The sequence below is a fragment of the Theropithecus gelada genome, chromosome 4 (genome assembly GCF_003255815.1).
Source record: "Theropithecus gelada isolate Dixy chromosome 4, Tgel_1.0, whole genome shotgun sequence".
NCBI lineage: Eukaryota > Metazoa > Chordata > Mammalia > Primates > Cercopithecidae > Theropithecus > Theropithecus gelada.
In genome coordinates, this window is record NC_037671.1 from 68,239,173 (window position 1) to 68,259,318 (window position 20,146).

The 20,146-nt window shown below is 34.7% G+C and overlaps 1 protein-coding gene across 2 annotated transcripts in view; it reads left to right on the plus strand.

The window, feature by feature from the left end:
- The window catches only part of ADGRB3 (adhesion G protein-coupled receptor B3), a 756,359-nt gene that overhangs the window by 534,710 nt on the left and 201,503 nt on the right, over positions 1 to 20,146 (plus strand). The window lies entirely within an intron of this gene.

The window sequence follows — 20,146 nt, forward strand, 5'->3', positions numbered from 1 at the left end:
GTTCTCTCCTCAGCCCCTGGCTGCAGGAGCCAGATGGGCAGGGCCAAACGGCATGTCCACCTACAGTTTCCCCAATGGCAGGCACAAGCACCAACACTGAGGGAATATCCACTGGATGGCTATTAAGCATCCAGAGGTGTGGCAAGGCGTGGAGCTGGGAAATCTCCTTGGTCCTGAGTTTTCTGTATGGGAATGGGAGCAGCCTAAACTCCTAATTCAGAAAGCAGCTGCTCCAGATGCCTAGAGATCTGCCTGGGTGTGGAGTAGAGCAGTACCTTCTACATTAGGATCTCTGCACATGAAGGGTGGGGTGGCTCAGGTTATCAGTTTGGGCAAGCAGGTGCTTTGAATGCCTGGAGATCTGCCTGGGCATGGAGCAGAAAGGGCCTTCTTGCAACACAATCTATGCAAAGGAAGTGTGGGGCAGTTTAGGCTGCTGATGCAGGTGAGTGGGTAATCAAAATGCCTAGAGAATCTGTCTAGGTGTGGAGTGAAGAGGTCTTCTTCACTGTACCACAATCTGTGTCTAGGAAGGGTGGGGCAGCTCAGGCTGCTGAACCAGGAGAGTTATTGCTCCGAATGCCTGGAGATCTGCCTAGGCATGGTGTAGAGAGAGCCCTGCTCCACCGTTATCTCAGGAGAGCAGGCCGGGGCAGCCAACAATGACCAGTTCCAAGTTGGAACACACAGACCAGTTCCAAGTTGCCAAGCTGACCCTGGCTGCAAGTCTCAGTCCAGGAGAAACTGCAGTTGTAGCAGCTCTCCTTCTCCCCCGGGCCTGCAATGGAGAGAGCATAATTGGAACACCTACTGCTGAGGTGCTTTCCACAGTTCTGACTGTGGAGGCCCCTACGCCACTCCAGAGTAGGTACTCCTATTTCTGGCCAAAGCCTAAAATGCCTGTGCGACCAGGCTGCTGGGTCACCACAGAATGGCTGGTTTTGTATGTCCTTGGATTAAAAATGGCATCCTGCTCTTCTTACTCCTGGTTCTGGGAAAATTCCAGCAGCTTTTCCTGGTGTCTTTCCCTCACAGAGTACCCAAGCCGCTCTGCGAGTCCATTCCAGAGCTTGGAGAAAAGAAAATGTACTCCCTCAGCCTACTGGGTTGCTCAGATCCCCAGTAGAAAAGTAAGTCACAGAGAGCTCTCTGTCTGTCTCACATACTGGGGCTTCACTCACTTTTATCAACTGGATGCTGTCACAGGGGCTGTTTGCCTGCATCCTCCTCCTGAGATGTGGGGTTTCCTTTATGATTCTGGTGGATTTCAATTTTCCTTATCAAAATACAGCTCATAGAGTTTCTCTTTATGCACTATCTTACTATTTCTAAGGTCTGAGGCATGCCTTTAATCACTGTCTTGAAATAAAAACTGTTAATGTTTTAATCATGATCTATATCCATCACATTTACTTTTCCCCATAATATTCTTATTTTTTTAAAAATCTACATGTATTCCAGTCAGACGGGTTGAATTCATACTCATTTTTTGTTTAAATTTCATTTTTAAAACCTATAAATGCACTATATATGCATTATAAAAATATCTGAGTTGGTAAGGCATATAGAATTGGAAATATTTTTAATTCTGTTACCTAGAAGCTAAATTATCTTTGAATTTTGTGGAGGCTTTTATACATTAATATTATTTTTTAATGGTTTTTGCTTCTTGCATATACATTATCAAATAAACATAAACATAAATAATGTCCAGATTCTTCTTTCCACCTTCTGCCTAGAATGTTGTCTTCTTAAGCTTTGTTTCATCAATGATTACCATCTACAAAAACATTTTAAACTATTTGGAAACTGCTTTTATATAGCCATAAATATATTCTCCTTTCTTTGAAAGTTCATAGTACTATATTTGCACTTCTTTTTTACTTAGCTTATTTCATTTTTTTACTATAATCATTTAGTCAACTAGAATTTTATAATCAACTAGACTAATAATTTCCAGTGTTTGGGGATAATCTTACTTAGCATTGTTTCCAACAATACCTAAAGAAGATACTCAATGAACAAGTAAATTGTATGAAATTCAGTAGTTCCAGTGAGAGGACCTTTATGACAGTTGTTCATCGCAAAAATTGGCTCACCAGACTTCCCAACCTCAGAACTTTTGACTTGGAAATATGGCCAAAAAATCATTCATTTGGCTACAAAGACTGAAAATGAAAGGATGCACAGGCACGCAGATGCACCCATGAGACAGGAGAGGGTCTTATGAGACACGTATAAAACTGGGTTATGAGTGGTGCAAAAATCACAAGTAAACATAAACTATGGCATAGAGAAAAATTGCAGAGTAGGGTATGAAGAAACCAGTTAGTAATGGAAAGATCATCACAGAGTTACATAACCAAAATCTCACAAATCACCACTGAATAACTTACTCATGTAACCAAACACCACTTTGGTTCCCCAAAAACCTATGGAAGTAAAAAACTAAAATAAAATAAAAATAAAACAACAACAACAACAACAACAACAGCAACAACAGCAATAACAAAAACAGAAGGCTAGTTAAGGTATCCTAAGCTAAGATGCTGCTTCTGAGGAACCTAGAGCCGCACTGGATTCTGAATCACTGACCTCTGAGTTGTCATTCAGTGATAGTGTTGATTTTTCATTGTTTGTTCGGTTCTTCCCACTTGGCCTGAGACTCTTATCTTGGCTGAGAATTATTTTTCCCCTTATTTTTTTTCATTACTGCCATTATTTCTGCATTACTTGAGGCAAACTGAGTGAGTCCCGTTCCCTTAAAATTGAAAACACCTAGCATAGAAATAAATTGGATATAACAATTGGTAAGCTGGTAAATGTTCACAATAGACTCTCAAAAGGAAAAAGGTCCTAATTTGTAGCATTTGTCAACTTCCATGGTGTAAATATTCCTACCATGGCTGATGTCAGGCTATCATCATAACATTGCTGAACAATAAAAATCTGGAAGCGCAGTCGATTCTTGTGAGCCTTTATGAACACACTCCAGTATACCACTGGATGGAATATTAAAACCAAGCATGTCAATCTTGTTTTTTTAATCTTTCCTCATAAAATTCAGTAACTACTTTCTGAGTTATTAATTTTAAAATATGACACTACCACCATGTGGTTCTTACCCCTTACCCACGTCCTGCTATTCTATGCCAACTAAGCAATGTATAGGACAGTTTAACTCTCTCTTATATTTTAAAGCATACACATTATTTAATTTTTGTATATTTTTTCTAACTATATGCACTCTACTTTTCACCATAGTTTTGGTTAATTTTGAAATTACTTAGTGTATTTTGAATTGTCATGTTATAAGAGCTGCTTTACTTCCTTTCAGATTGAAAGCCTTCAAATGAAATGGCAAAACCTATAAGTACTTCAATGACTTAAAATTGCCCTGTACTATACAAAGTGATTTGAAATTTTTGTGGTACTTTCCCTTTTGTTATAAGTGCCTCTCTTTATAAGTAATGAGGACTGTAAACTTACAAAGTAGAAATAATTTAAAATTATTGGAGTGCTTCAGGTTTTTAGGAGACCTTCATTCTTTCAAATTGGAATTCCAATTTCTGAAGTGCTCCAGTAAGTTTAAATAGCTAAATGCTCTAGACTCAAGATTCTGGTACAGAGCTCCTTACCAAAGTACTTATAAAGCATTAAAAATCCTTGAACTAATTCTCAGAACACATGGCCAGATTATTGATTTCATTTTTTTGAATCTGCAATGAAGAACAAACTTAAATGATGTATGTAAAAAATAAAAGTAAATCCATATTTTAACCTTAAATTACAAATTACACCTTTCAAATTTAACTTCTCTAAGATACACAAGTTGGTATCAGATTTTCCAAAACGCTACAGGCTTGAAAAGATTTCAATGTAAATTAATTTCATAGACATGAACAAACTCATTTTTATGGAAGAAAACACTCCAGTATCCTACTCTGAGTTTCGGGACATGGACAATGTAAATAAATTAGTGTGCCCTTAATCTTCCTTGTATTATAATTATTATTATGGAAAGTTAACTAATACAGTAGTTTTATTCAAGCTGAAATAAAATGGAGTTCACAGAAGCTCAAGTGTGGTAACTTAGGAACATGTTATGATATGTAAACAAATGAGAGGATAAAAAATTTTTAACTTTCATAACTCAAATAACAATTAAGGCTGGTGGCCATGACATTTTATGTTTGTCTATCCAATAAAGAAATGGATACATCAATTTTATGGCACCCTCATCTGCTCATAGCTCTAGCAAGTCATGATTGAAATCACTGACTCTTTATAGGCCCATCCATTACAACAAACAAACAAAAAGTGTCCCCATCAGCTGACTTCTAATGTCATTCCCATCATTTAGTACACAGGTGCTATAGGAATCAGACAAATGGGTGTGATAGTTTACCTTTTCTCGTATGACTTGAGAAAACATGTAAGAGTAGTTTTTCTTCCCTCCAACACTAATAAAAATCAAACCACCACCATAATGGCTGCTAACATCAAAGAAATAAGAGACAAAAAATAACTTAAAAGAAAAAGACCTAGGCAGAATATATCACTAATATGTACATGTAGCTCAGTTGTACATGAAGTTTTGTAATTTTCTGTGACATAAAATATATCATCCTAAAATATGTATAAAATCCCAAATCAGAATTATTTTTATTTTTACAATTATAAACTAGCTTGGCATTATTGTCTTACTGGAGAAATTGGACTTTTTAAAGATATTTTGTTTTATTAGTGTTTTCAGAAGAGCAGGAGGCACATGGATCTGTGAAAAAAATAAAAAGATACTTTCATATGTGCCCGAAAAAAAAACCTCCTAAGGGAAAGGAAAATAAGGTAAATAAAAATGCTCTGAAAAAATATCCTTAGGGCATAGCAATATCCTTTATGGGGCAGATTTGTTAGTGGAAAATAATATGCCATAAAACTTACTTGATGATTACTTGAGCTTCATTTTTTAAATGTCTGATTTAAAGATTTGAATCATTTTCTTCATATTCAATAGAGTGAAGGGATATTCTATGACAGTGATTGCTTTAAATTAAGCACAAGAGGCCATCCATGCATTAGACATATATAGAATTAGACTTCTCAGAGTTCACATCCTTAGTTCATTATATTTTTAATATTATATAAATTCTTCTATAATTTCTAAACTAGTATTAGCCTTCAAATTGCTTCTCTACAAGAAAATATCTTACATTTGTAGGAACAAGGAAAATAAGTATAACTTCAGGTGTTTTGAGTTTAATGAAAATTCAGAAACCTATACTAGTACTGTACCTATATCCTACCTCATCCAGCTCTCATATTGAAAAAAATGCAGGTGACCTAGCTGATACAGAGAAGACTACAGCATAAAAACTCTTCTTGTAAATTTACAAAGTCTTATTTACTGATCTATTGATTAACAATTTTGGCCTTCACTTCTTTAGCCATGAGGCTGCTAAGAGAATATATAAACCCTCCCACATCTTTCATGAAAGAAAAACGACTGTGTAACTGAAACAGCAGATTAGAGCAGAGCCAGGAACATTTTCAGCACAGAACAGAACATGGCGTATTGGTACAAGTACCAGAGGACTCTTTCTTAGAATTTCCGTTTTCATTTTATCTACCACTATTCACACTCTATGCCCTCTGAAGAATGAAATGAACTTTTTAAAGGACTACATTCATTCTTATCACTTCTTTTATAAGGAATATACATTGATCTTATTTCAGCAGGTTCTATTTAGGTCTTGATTCATGTAATTGAAGGAAATAAAATATGTGTATGCACCTTATCTTTCAAAGGCAGGACATACTTATCGTTGACTTTTAAGTTGCAAAGAATACATGATGACTTCTGTATGTTCTGAGAAGCAATTAGCATACTGTGAATTCCCAAACGTTAAATGACAGCTTTACACAAGAATCTGGCATCTAATGCATTTTGAATTTATATTTCCAATAAAAAAATCTGTGTAGTAAGTCTTTTTTTTTTAGTAGTATATGTAAGTCAAGATACCCCAAATGGATCAAAGTGATCAATCTGGGTAAAAGAAAGAAAATCAGAGCTTCAAATTTGAAAACACACAGGGCATGCATGTGTGCATTTGTGGGAGTAGTGCTGGTAACCAATTAGATTTGTTGGATTTGTTCTGACATGCAGAATTGAATATAGCCTGCTCAGAGGTGTAAAAGAAACTGGGTATTCTCATTTGGGCATTCAAGTAACTTTTCAAATATGCCACCAAACGAAATAGCAAAAAAAAAAAAAAAAAAAAAAAGGTCAATTGGCCTGAAACCCTTTACTGAACGAATTAAACTTTGTATGTTAATCTTTGTCCTTGGCCACAAATAAGCTAAAAGACATGGTGCTTCTTATTTTAAGAGTAATAGATCTAAATGCATTTTATTTGTATTTTTCATAAAGGCAACATTAGAAGGCAGCATTTACTTCCTTGCCACTCAGAAATGTATAATTCATTGCAAGGATGGAACATACGCTTACTTTAGTAAAACCTCCCCTCCCTACCCAGCATCATTTATTCTCTTCCAAGTATAGAACAAGAATATAAGTAATGCAGAAGCAGCAAATCTGTCTTCTGATTATTACACCCCCAACACCTGAAAAAAGAAAAAAAAGAAGAAAATAAGAGAAGCCTGACACGTAATAAAATCTCAGTCACTATTTTTAATACATGTTTGAATAAACCTGTATTAAACAGAATCAACTAAAATCTCCAAGTTATTGTATTAACCTTGAACCAAAAATCTGCTTCTTCAAATCTGCCTTTCAGATGTATACCAGCACCAACCTGAATTTCAGTCTGTAAAGTATGTAAAACCAGAGGTCAGTGCTCAATATGAGTCTGAGTTTGTGTGTATATGTGTGTGTGTGCATACAATTTTTTTTTTAAATACAGAAGTACTATTACCAGTGCTTGGGCCACTAATGCTCTGTATACTCATAGTAAGGTTTTTTTTTTTTTTTTTTTTTTTTTGACAAAGCATGAAGCTGAATTGATTCTTCAATCTATAGATTCAGCTATTACACAACAATAATTAGAATGGTAAACATAACATTTGAAACGTGACTGTTTTCTTTCTGATTCCCCCTCATGTTTTTCTGAAATTATAAAAACTCAAAAACAATACTCACTTCATTATACTATTTATATTGCTGCATGTTTACAATATGTGTATGTTTGTGTACATGGGAGTGAATGAAAGAGTAAGACTAAGAGAATGAAATGATTTTTGCCTTTAAAAACCTTTTTGATGAATTAATTTGAATAATAATTTTAAAATGTGAAAAATAACATATTTCCCTATAATATTGGATCTAAAGCCTTCAGGGCCAGAGATAAGAATTTTGCCAGATATAAGACTTAGGATGATAACAACTGCTATTGTTTGTATGAGACTTTCTGATGATTCACTAAAATTACAATAGAACATCTGTATAATGATGGTATCTGGCAGTACTACTAGACAATAATCTGTATTACAGGTCTCTGCTGAATGATGTTTTCATCTTCAAAGTGAAATTATGTGACTTCTGTGATATTTAAATTCAGGCAGAAATATACCATCAATAATAATTTCATGTAACAGTATTCGTATTGTGGCTTATCATCCCCTTTGAAGTTGTTACCCAGTGGGTTTTGTTTCTTGGAGTTTAGCCAACTTAAAAGCAGAATGGAAATCAATTACTTGTGTTTCAACACAAATCAGAGGATGTTTTCTAGGTATATGTTCTGCATGTAGGGGCTTTCAAGAACTCACCCATCTATGAAGCCTCCCCAGCTTTTGACAGAGCTGGCTCTTGAAAGGAGATTGGAGGCACAGTGGATGTGAAAGGGAAAAGCAGCTAGAGATACCATAAGAACCAGGCATTGGCTGGTCACCAAGTTCTGCTTGCCCAGATAGTTCTAAAATCAGCAAAGATGGAGAAGAACCTGGAGGCTGTCAAGTCCCTTTAATTTGGGGTCATTCTGAAAATAAATCATTCTGTAACTTGTCCAAGTGATGACTAAACAGTTGGTAAAATATCGATACTAGTTCATTGCAGAAATCGTGTTGAGATAAGATTTATTTTGTAAAAGGACATTTTTTCTAAAAATTTCTGTTATCAGATAACTGTTAGGTGATTAATAGTGCCTTGTTTTAGATATTATTGGAGAATGGAATGTGGCCCAGATTCATAAAGTTAATCATTCCAATAAAACTAAAAGGTTAATTTTTGTTTGTTTTTTGCTTTTACCCTGATAGGAAAAGGACTATTCTCCATAAAATGCCTTTTTTTTTTTTTCTGGGAGTTATTATCCAAGACATTTTCATTATGTCTCCATCCTGGAATTTCTTCTTCTTTTTTTTTTTAATTAATTTATTTTTTGAGATGGAGTTTCGCTCTTTGTTGCCCAGGCTGGAGTGCAATGGCACCATCTCCGCTCACTACAACCTCTGCCTCCTGGGTTCAAGAGATTCTCCTGCCTCAGCCTCCCAAGTAGCTAGGATTACAGGCACCCTCCACCACACCCAGCTAATTTTTGTATTTTTAGTAGAGACAGGGTTTCACCATGTTGATCAGGCTGGTTGTGAACTCCTGACCTCAGGCGATCCACCCACCTTTGTCTCCCAAAGTGCTGAGATTTTAAAGGCGTGAGCCACTGCACCTGACCCTGGAATCCCTTTTTACTAGCTTTATGTTTCATGACATTTCACAACAGTTATATTTTTTTGGTACAATTGCATGTTCAAAGCCTTCATATCAAAGATGGAAAACATGGAACTCATTTAAAAATATCTGTGTGTCTGGGCTTAATAACTTTTTAAAATTCATTGTATTATAGCAGACACATTTGTTTGGAATGTGCACTCTGGAGAAATCCTTTGTCTCCATATATCTTTTTCTAATTTAATGTCTTCACATATATCTCTTTGGATGGCACAAATACTGAAATTTAATTGTAAGTGCCTTTTTATATGTATCTGCAGTAAAATAAAGTATCTGCAGTAAAATAAAATAAAAATAATATCACAAATGCTCTTTGGTATTTTACAGTAAAAGATAGATTTTAAAACTTAATTAAACAGGAAGTATTTCTGTGTTCTTTCTCCACACAGTCACTCTGTGAAATAACCAATGAATTTAACATCATTTCTTCTGGAACACTATGTGTACTTTCCAAACACTTAGAAATGAAAACAAAACTGAAGTTCCACAATCTGGGGATAACATATGAATGTCAGAAACTGTTAAATTAAGTTAGTTAATAACAGCATATTTTCTGTGATGAAGTCAAAACAGGAACTTGAATGTTCAGCAGTATTTGTTCCAGTATTTCTAGGTCAATTCCTTTGGGAACTATTCACCTAAGACTCATGATCAGTTCAACTATATTTTGATGTTTGCATTTATAACCAGCACTTTCAATGCTGAAAATTTTTGCTTTTGTCCACATTGGTGCTGTTTCATATTAAAGATTTTGAATCAGTGATAAAAGATTTCTGGATTTACTATTGACTCGGCATGAGAAGATGGGTAAACATTTTTTATTATTGTTTGTTAAAAATGTTTTGGAATTATTAATGCGACTATGATTGGAGTCATACTCATTAACATTCACTTTTATTTCAGTGGAAACGAATTCTGTCTGGTAAAAATGCCATCTAGTTCAATATGATTCTCCTTAGGGAGTCTCTCAGAATTATAAATAGCCACATCTATTATAATGTAAGCCAATTTCTGCTAAAATGAGTCAGCAGTTGACCTTAGATTGCTCATCAATAAAATTTTGTCTCTTTGCTTTGTGAGGTACACAGAGAATATTGAATTTTATTTACTAATATCATCTAACCTTGTTTAAGAACAGAAAGGTCCTTTGCAGAATGTAACCATAGTAATGTTGTATACCATTATGCCCAGCATAACATTGTGGTCAATGATGGACTGCATATACAATGGTGGCCTCGTAATATTATAATAGTGATGAAAAATCTGAATCTCTTAGTTACACTGTAGCCATCATAACATCCTAGTGCAAGGCAGTATGTATTTATAGGGATGCTGGTGGAAATAAACATACTATATTGCCTTTCATATAAAGTAGAGCACATACAATTATGTACAGTACATAATATTTCATATTGATAATAAATGACTATGCTACTGGCTTATGTATTTACTATACTATACTGTTTATCATTATTTTAGAGTGTACTCCTACTATTAAAAAAAAGTTAACTATAAAGTAGCCTTGGGAAGTCACTTCAGGAGATATCCAGAAGAGGATGTTGTATAGGAGATGCCAGCTGTAAGCGTGTTATTGTCCTTAAAGACCTTCTAGTGAGACAACCTGTGGAGGTGGAAGACAGTGATATTGATGATACTGACTCTGTGTAGGCTTAGGGTAATGTTTGCGTTTTTATATCTTAGTTTTTTAACAACAACAACAAAAAACTTAAATAAGTAAATAAATACATAGAGAAAAGCTTATAGAATAAAGATATGAAAAAAATATGTCTGTGCAGCTATATGTCTGTGTTTTAAGTTATGTCTCAATACAAAAGAGTCAAAAAGTTAAAAAATATTAAAAAGTTTATAAAGTAAAAAAGTTGCAGTATAAACTAAAGTTAATTTATTATTGAAGAAAGAAGAAAGAAGAAAAAAAATTATTGTTTATAAATTTAGTGTAACCTAAGTGTACAGTGTTTATATAAAATCTACCATAGTATAGAATAGTGTTCTAGGCCTTCACATTCAATCACCACTTATTCACTGACTCACCCAAAAGAGCAATTTCCAGTCCTGCAATCTCCCTTCATGATGACTTCTCAATATATGTGTACTAATTTTATCTTTCATACCATATTTTTATTATTTCTTTCTGTGTTTAGATACACAAATACTTATAATTGTGTTACAATTGCCTACATCATTCAGTACAGTTACATGTTGCACAAGTCTGTAGCCTGAAAATAAGCTGTACCATATAGGTGTGCAGTAGGCTATGTACCACCTAGGTTTGTGTTAGTACACTCTATGAGGTCTATGCTACAAAATTGCCTAATGATATAATTCTCAGAATGTATCTTCCTCATTACATTAAGTACACATGACTGTATTTGTATGGTGTTGTTGAGTTTACAAAATGCTTTCATATACTAAATCCTATCTGATCTTCTCAAGTGTTACTTCCTATTGGAGGTAAAATACCAGCCTCCAAATATTATGATTTGAGATTATACATGTAGTTATAATAAATCTAAGACTAAAACTCATTGCTTTGCACTCCTAGTTCAATGTTTTCTTCCATAACAGCTTGCTGCTTCCACTTTAATCAATATCAACAACTTCAAATGCAAATAATGTGAGCCTTTTTAAATACAAAAGGATTTATTTCTAGTTGAATTATATATGATATATACTATATATATACTATATATAATATAGTATATATTAATATATAATTTTCATTGTTTTCATGGATTTTAGATAAAAGCTACAGCTCCGTAAACCATTCAACTAGAAATAAATCCTTTTGTATTTTCATTAATAATAATGAACATTATATATTTTCAAGGATTTTTGATAAAATATTTATTTTGGCAAACACACCAATACAGTAGTTTCATTGGTTCTCTAATTAGCATTAATATTAAGAAAATAAAATTATTCACTTCTGATATAGTGAAGTCAAGAAGTGATTCAAATATATTACTTTTACATGATTAAAATTATTTATACCTATGGTTGCATAATAAATATGTCTTAACAAGTTATCTGAAATAATTATTTTGTGCTTATTATAGAATATAAATCTAATGGAGAAAGCTTTGGGGATTACAAAGTTCAGAAAGAGAAGTGCATTTGAAATACATTTTATTCCACTCAACAGATATTTGTTGAGTGCGTACTATGTGCTGTCAGTTTTCTATGTGCTGAAAATACAGCTGCAAATAAGCAAGACAGAGCCTTGACTGAGACAAAGATATTTAGATTAAGTAGAAGGAGTGTGGGAGACCATGAAACAAGTAAAAAGTAATCATAATACATCAAGATGATTGGATAGTACAGGATTTGAGGATTGGAAAGCAGGGTGCAAGCACTTCTGAGACAACCGTAAGTGACTGTTTATCTAATTTTAGAGTAGGCAATTAAAAACTAGATTGAGGGGAGTGAAGGAAGGGCAACTTGGAAGGCATGGTCCTGTTGATCTGATAATCCTTAGCCTTAATCTTTCCCTTTGTGAATATCTACGTATTAGTCAGGTTTCTCTAGAGGGATGGAACTAATAGGATGGAAGTATATATAAAGAGGAGTTGATTAAGGAGTATTGGCTCATACAGTCACAAGGTGAGGTCCCAAAATAGGCTGTCTGCAAGCTGAGGAGCAAGGAAGTCAGTTGGAGTCCCGAAACCTCAAAGGTAAGAAAGCCAACAGTGCAACCTTCAGTCTGGGGTCGAAGGTCCAAGAGTCCCAAAGCTCAAGAACTTGGAGTCCGATGTTACAGGGCAGGAAGTGGATGCATGAGACAAAGATGTAGGCTGGGAGACTAAACCAGTCTCGTCTTTCCCTGTTCTTCTGCTTGCTTTTATTCTGGCCACACTGGCAGCTGATTAAATGTTGTTCCCCCAGATTGAGGGTGGGTCTGCCTCTCCCAGTCCAGTGACTCAAATGTTAATCTCCTTTGGCAACACCCTCACAGACACACCCAGAAATAATATTTTGCATCCTTCAATCCAATCAAGTTGACACCCAATATTAACCATCACATTTTGTATATGAGCTTTTTCTTATCTATAATAATATAAAATGGTAAAATGGTTCTAAACTTTGTCTTCTAATAGTTTGTAATTCTTATTTCAAAGTAGACCAAACTGGGTTATCAGTTTTTGTGTGTATAGTATTGATTTTTTCTTGTGAGATCTTGCTTATCTGCTAAGCATTATAAAACTTATCTGTGTTTTTATTCATTAAACATATATTTTTGAGGGTCTGTTATATTCTGCATTAACGTAAGTGGAAGGAATACAACAGTGAACAAAACAAACATATTTCCAGCTTGCTTAGAGCTTTTATCTACATATATTTATCACTATTTTTCACTGCTGATTACAGTGAATGTAAAATAATAGCCTGCTTTAAGTATATCATAGGATTTTTCTGTAAACTAAGGGCAGGAAGTATTATGTGAACTATAAGGCACAACACAAATAAAGATGACATTATTTCAGGACTTGAATCATGAAAACCCAGGTCAAATCTGGTAGAAAAACAAATTAAAGCCAGGGCAAAAAGGTGAAGCTCTAGTTTATTCTGCTCTTTGGCTTTAATGTTTTCCAGCTACCATTTTATCCATCATCTGTCTTCTTCATCTACTATATTCATTTTCATTTTCATAAAGTTTTCCTCTCCCTTTCTCATCCTTCTCATCTTTATCTTTAAACCCTTAAACTAGAGAGTTCCATTTCAGAATTTTCCTCTCATATTTCTCTATTTACCTCCAGTGTGGCCATAAATTTCTAAAACAAAATAAATTTAAATTATTTTATTTTTTTAAAATATATGTCATATGATAGATGGTGAAGGAAACCTTACCCAAAATAAAAAAGCAGTAAAATATAGCATCACAGATAGACTGGATCTGAGAGTGTGTGGGGTTTCACTTAACTGTGCCTTGTACAGCAGGTAGTATAGTGTTCTTTTCCCCTCAGGGACTTGTACATATTGGGTAATAGTGATACTGGCCAGGTTTGTACAATTGCTGAGACAGCCTTCATCTTTGGAGCTGGATGCTGTGATTAGATGCTTTCAGATTTTCCAGAAAATCAGCAGAATTTCTTAATACTTCGCTGGTTCGTTCTTGATAAGAGCGTAGTTTGTCAGCTTAAGATAAAAGGGTAAATGAGTAGTGAGTTCCATTCTCTGTTGCCAAAATCAGTTTTGATTGTGTGAGAATGGGCTAGGAAGTGAGATGTATTGGCTTTTAGACCTGGTTTCACCATTTATATTATGAGTCATGTGATGATTATCAAATCACTGTAACCTCTAGTAAGGTTAACCTCTTAATCTTACTTAACAAGGAATTTTGATGCTCAAAACATATATAAACAAATGTATTATTATTAGGGCCTATAGAGCTTAATATTTAATATAGGCTCCACTCTCTAGGACTACTCTGCCTAGGTTTGAAACCAACTGTAAACTTATTGGCTGTGTGACCTTAGGTACTTAGCATCTCTTGCCACAGTACAGCTAAAAATAGTAAGAGTCCAGGATTATGAGACTTTCATGGGCTATTTCATATAAAGTGCTGAGAACAGTGCCTGGTATATAGCATGCATTCAGTAAATGTTAGCTGCTAATATTTTGTATTTATCATATGGACATATGGCTAGAGATGGGTGTGTGCTTGTAAAGAAGTTTGAGTCAGCAGATACTTTGGTCTTACTGTTTGTGTGCAGTGGTAGGAGTGGAGAGAAAGACATCCAAATATCCTAGGAATTTAAGGACAAGCTACTCTACTTGTGTCCACCTGTCACTGAATCCATGTTGGAAATATCAGATTTAAACTCTTTCAATATTCAGAGTTTCATTAATGGAAATATTTCAAAATTGTACAAATTGCAGAAGCTACTCTTAGAAGTTTAAGACACTGCATGATCTGGGCTCAGGGGCTCATGCCTGTAATCCCAGCACTTTGGGAGGCCAAGGTGGGAGGATTACTTAAGCCCAGGAATTCAAGACCAGGGCTGGCAACATAGTGGACCACATTTCTACAAACAATAAAAATAAATAATAAAAAATAAATTCACTCTAGTCCCAGCTACTTGGGAGGCTGAGGTGGGAGGATCGCTTGAGCCCAGGAGTTGGAGGCTGCAGTAATCATGATTGCACACTGCACTTTAGCCTCAATGACAGAGTAAGCTCCTGTCTCAAAAAAAAAAAAAAAAAAAAAAGAGAGAGAAACTGGAGTAATCTTTATAGAGTATTGAAGCAATTGAAATCCCTGATTTTTACCACTATTCTCTGGCTTTTCTTCTTACAATATCTTTTTATATCCTGTGAGCAAGGACAGGTTTTCATTTATTGCTTTTGCATTTGGAGAAACCAATGCACAAAGTTTTTTTTGTTTTTTGTTTGTTTGTTTGTTTGTTTTGTTTTGATTTTTAACTCAAGGCCAAACTGAACAAAGTCCTGGTGAAATCATAGTCTCTACCTCTCTGTCTCTCTGGCCTATGCCATGTTTCTCAATATCAGTTTAAATCAATTCCTCTTTTTATACTACACAAAAGCATAAATATGCCATAACAAGGCCTTATTTATCTTTTCAGAGTTTGGAGTTTAGGAAACAACTATTGATTTCACAGAAAAAAATGAATAGTCTACTGATAAAAGTTGTATACTGCTGAAATAATCTCAAATTACTTTTGAAAAGAAGTTTGCGTTCATCTTATGATGTTCATAATGTAATGCACGGGTACATAAAGTCATAAATTTTTAAATTTTTACATAACAAAAATGTCCTTTTTTGCCAATTTCATATGAATTAGCATCCTAATGAGAGTTTTCCATGTAATAATAGATCCGTGATACTGGTCTTCATAAAATGGTAAATAGGCTGACCTTTCTGTATTAGCTGGCATGGGCTGCTATAGCAAAGTACCAGGGTTTGCATGGCTTAAACAACAGGAATTTATTTTTTCACACTTCCACAGGCTGTGAGTTCAACAACCTGTCAGCAGGTTTCGTTTCATCTGAGTCCTCTCTTTTGCTATCAGATGGCTGTCTTCTTACTTTATCTTTACATAGCTTTTTCTCTGCAATTGTATCCCAAGTGCCTATCCTTTTTCCTATAAGGATACTGGCCCATATTGGATTAGGGTCCCACCCAAGTTGTAACTTAACTTTTAATTCTAACTGCCTCATTTTAATGTAATCACCTCTATTAAAAACCTTATCTCCAAAATACAGCTACATTTTAAGGTTCTAGAGGTTGGGACTTCAATATTTGAATTTTAGGAGAACATGATTTAGTCTGTAACACTTACATAATGAGAGAGCAGAGCAAGTAATGTCTCTATTGTTCATTTGTTTTGCTTTTATTTAAAGAGGTAATTCCTTGATTTATCACAAAGAGTGATTTGTCATCTAATGAAGGCAGTATGATGTAGTAGAAGGAGCACAGGCATTAGGGTCAGACATATCAGAATTTGAGTACATTATTGCAGGCGAGTTATTTTACCTCTCAGAGCCCTAATATTTCATCTTAAAAATGGAGATAATACCATCCTGCTTATTTGCTCTGAGAATTAGAAGTAATTTTACTTTGCACTTTGCCAGCTATATCAATATGTATATGTGTGGGTGTCTGTGTCTCTTATTATATTATTAATATTAATATCACACTTAGTTTCCATCAAGAACAAGACAAAAGGCTTTTTAAAAATCTGCTGGTATATTTTAGTCAAAATTGAACTTTCATTGGTCAGCTTACTAGTCCCTGTTTTCATATTTAATAGTGTTTTTATTTGCTAGTTTATTCACCGTTTTCTCAAGAACAAAAATATTTTAACATTTTAATTTTTCAAATTAGGTATTTTATATATGGTAAGTGTTTATAATATTGCATATACATGTGTATTATAGTAACAGGATTTATGTTGGGGCCTAAATATTTAAAACAAAGTGTTCTTCATAATTACTGTTGTGAAGACTTTTTTTTACATTGTTGAATTTTTAAATTACCTACTTAATGAAATCCTCTGATAAAATATTCACTCACTTTTGGACTTCAAAATAAGAAAATGGATACAAACACATATATCCATGAGCATAATAATTAATGGAAAGGACATAAATATAGTATGTTAGATGTTTACAATTTACATTGCCACAGATTTCCACTCACCTGTTTAAAATGTGGGACTCTTGGATCCCTGCTCTCATGTATTTCTTGTTGCACAACTGAGGTTTAGATAATGTTTGGAGTCAGATGTAAATTAAACCTTCATATTATAAATATTATCAAGTGTAGGTACTTTACTGAGGTAGGTATAATATCAAGCAAAGGTAAGAGGTTAAGCAATTTAAAGGCTGGAAGAAAAGAAGACAAAGGAGGATTCATGAAGTAGTTTGCAAAATATTTAGTTTTATGTGCTTGGTGCTTTTCCTGCCTTTGTGCCTATCCACTTAATTCTATTCCTTAATCCCCCTCTCTTAATTCAAAACTTACCTCCTTTGGTTTCCTAATACCTTTATTCCTCTCTGATCATTCCTTTATCTTTTCATACTATTTGATTTCTTTGTATTTATATGAATAATTTCCAGTTAATCAGGGTAAGAATAATAATTTCCACTTGTGTTTCTGAACCTCTTAATAGTGATATATACTGTAGGTATTTGGCTTATTAATTCATTACCATCTGATATAATAAAAATAATTCATTTGTTTTTGTCAGTCTTCCATCTAAAATGTAAGTTCTGTGAGAGCAGGACTTTGTTGGTCTTATTCGTAATTGTATCACAGAATCTAGAGTAGTGCCTAAGAAAAACTAGGCCCTCAAGACAAGCACCTGAAATGAGTCAGGTACTGTGCAGGGTGCTAGTAATAAAGAGATGAATGAGACTGATAAAGCCCCTATTCTCATGATTTTATATTACAGTGTAGAAAAATAGGAATATAAACACTATGCTATTAGTTAGAATAACGGGTATAAAGAAAAAGCAGGGTGAAAAGATGGAGAGTGAGATGATGTGGTGATGTTTTGCATAATGTGATGGGGCAGGTGTCTGAGAAATGGTATTTGAGCAGATACCTGAATAAAGTGACTATCTGAGAGTTGGAGAGGTCAAGTCATTATGACAAAGGTAGCAGCAACTGCAAAGTCTGTAAGGCAGGAATCAACTCAGAATGTTTAACAGAAAGAGAGCAAATAAGGGAACACAAGGAAATAGTGGTAAGAGACAAGTGTGGAGTGATTAACAGGGGCCAAATCACGTAGGGCCATATAGTCATCTGGAGAGATTAGATTTTATTTTGACTGTACTAGGAATCCACTGAATTAATTAATAAATGAATAAGTGGGTCAACGATGCCTAAATATGGTGTGATTCCAGTAAATATACAAAATGTACTGGAAATTAATTAATTGATATAATACCATTTTCTACATCCTAATCACACCATCTATCAAAATCCAAAAGAAATCTGACCATTTAATATGAATCAAGCTCAAGTGCCGGGCTCATTGGAGCAAATGATGAGACATGCAGAGCAACTGAGCGTGTGACTAAATGCAGGTCCATTACCTGGTTCTGTCAAAGCAGGCAAGGACGCCAGTGGAGGTGAAGCAGAAATACACCAACTGATGATGGGCTTTGGAACAGCTATGGGTGTGGCAGTAAATATCTCTAGAGTGGAGAGACTTACTCTGAAAACTTTATTTCCCTCACTTTTCTTTTTCATTGCTCAGCACATCTCTGCTAACACTTCCTTGGGGGCTACATTACTATTCTGGAGGAAAAGCTTTTCAATAGACCAACTGCATTCCAAGTATTTTAACTGAGAAGGAGTACTTACTGAGGTTAACCATGCAGGCTCTAGAAGCAGACTGTTTTTGAAGTCAGCTGGATGACCTTGGGCAAGTTAAATTATCATTGCCAGTTTCCACATTGATAGATAGGGATAGTAATAATAATCTGCATAATACTGTTATGAAAATTAAATGAGATAACTCATTTAAAGCACTAGAGCTCCTGGTGTGTGATCATTGTTCAAGAAACATAAACTTTTCTTATTATAACTAAGAAAAAATATAATTTTCCTGACATTCAGCTTTATTGTGATTACTTCTACAAGTTTCTAAAAGTTAAGTTGGCATTAACCACTTTCTGAGAAAGGAAAGTATCATTCTATTCTCACTTTAGTGGTTCAGGACAAAGTTTTATTGCAATAGAAGCCATAAATGTATCCAGAAACAGTAACGCATAGCTTGGAGGTAATGTGGAATTATAGAAAGATCTTGAGGTTTGAACCCAGAAGCTCAGCTACCTGCTTTATGGATGATCATTTAGAGATTATTTGAGGTCTCTGTTCTTTATGACCTTGGATTCAAACTGAGAGTAATAATAATGACTCTCTTGCAAAGTTTTTCTAGAATTAAAAGTGATTATGTACATAAATATCCATTGAAACCTTCATAGCCCTGTTCAAATGTTAGTTGTTGTTAAAGTTTCTGAGCCATTCAATGTTGATCAAAAAAAAAAAAAAGGTTTAAGATGGAAAGGCACATCATTCCAGCATTTGCTTTCTGAAGAAGAAGTAAAGTATCGTTTCTCTATTAAGATTGCTAGAGCGTGATGTCATTGGTTTTCTGATTTGTGTATGTTGTTGTTATTTTTTACCAGAAATAAAGTTTTAACAACAACAACAGAAAAAACAGAGAGAACTCTATTGGGTCTGATATTCTCATGTTCAAGATGTTGTTTTCTAACATGAAGTTTAAAGAAAATGAGAGAGAAAACCTGAAGGGTTACAGGGCTACCTGCATTTCATAAAAGCAACCATTTTGGTAGGGATAACTTGAAAAAAAAATTCTAGATATCATATCCTTGACATCAGTTTGGCAAGCATATAGCACAGATGTGGCAGAGAGAACATTAAGGCTAAATTTATAACATTAATCTGTTGTCATCAGTATACAAATAAAATTAAACCCACATTGACAGATAAAGTTAGTAAAGGGAGATGTGTGTCTTAGAAAGGAGCAAAAGCCTGAGAACATAAACTCTCATGACACCTGAGACAAACTGGTGAATGTCAAAGTCCGGGACACCAACTGGGCATTCTTTACATTGCAATTTTTATTTGACTGAAGGTTCTGACCAAGGATATAATGTTTCTGTTCAAACCGAGAATCTAAGCATCTATAGAAGAGCAAGTGACTGTTATACCCTGATGGAAACAGCTGTGAGATCTATGAAGGCCTCTGCAAGCCTTCTCAGCTGCATCTCCTTGGAGTCCCACATGGCTTTCACAGTGACATTCCATGACTGCGCCACAGACCAAAACAAACCAGAAATCTACAAGCAAGGAGCTTTTGGAAAACTGGAGGAAGCCAACCCCTACATCCCCAAAGT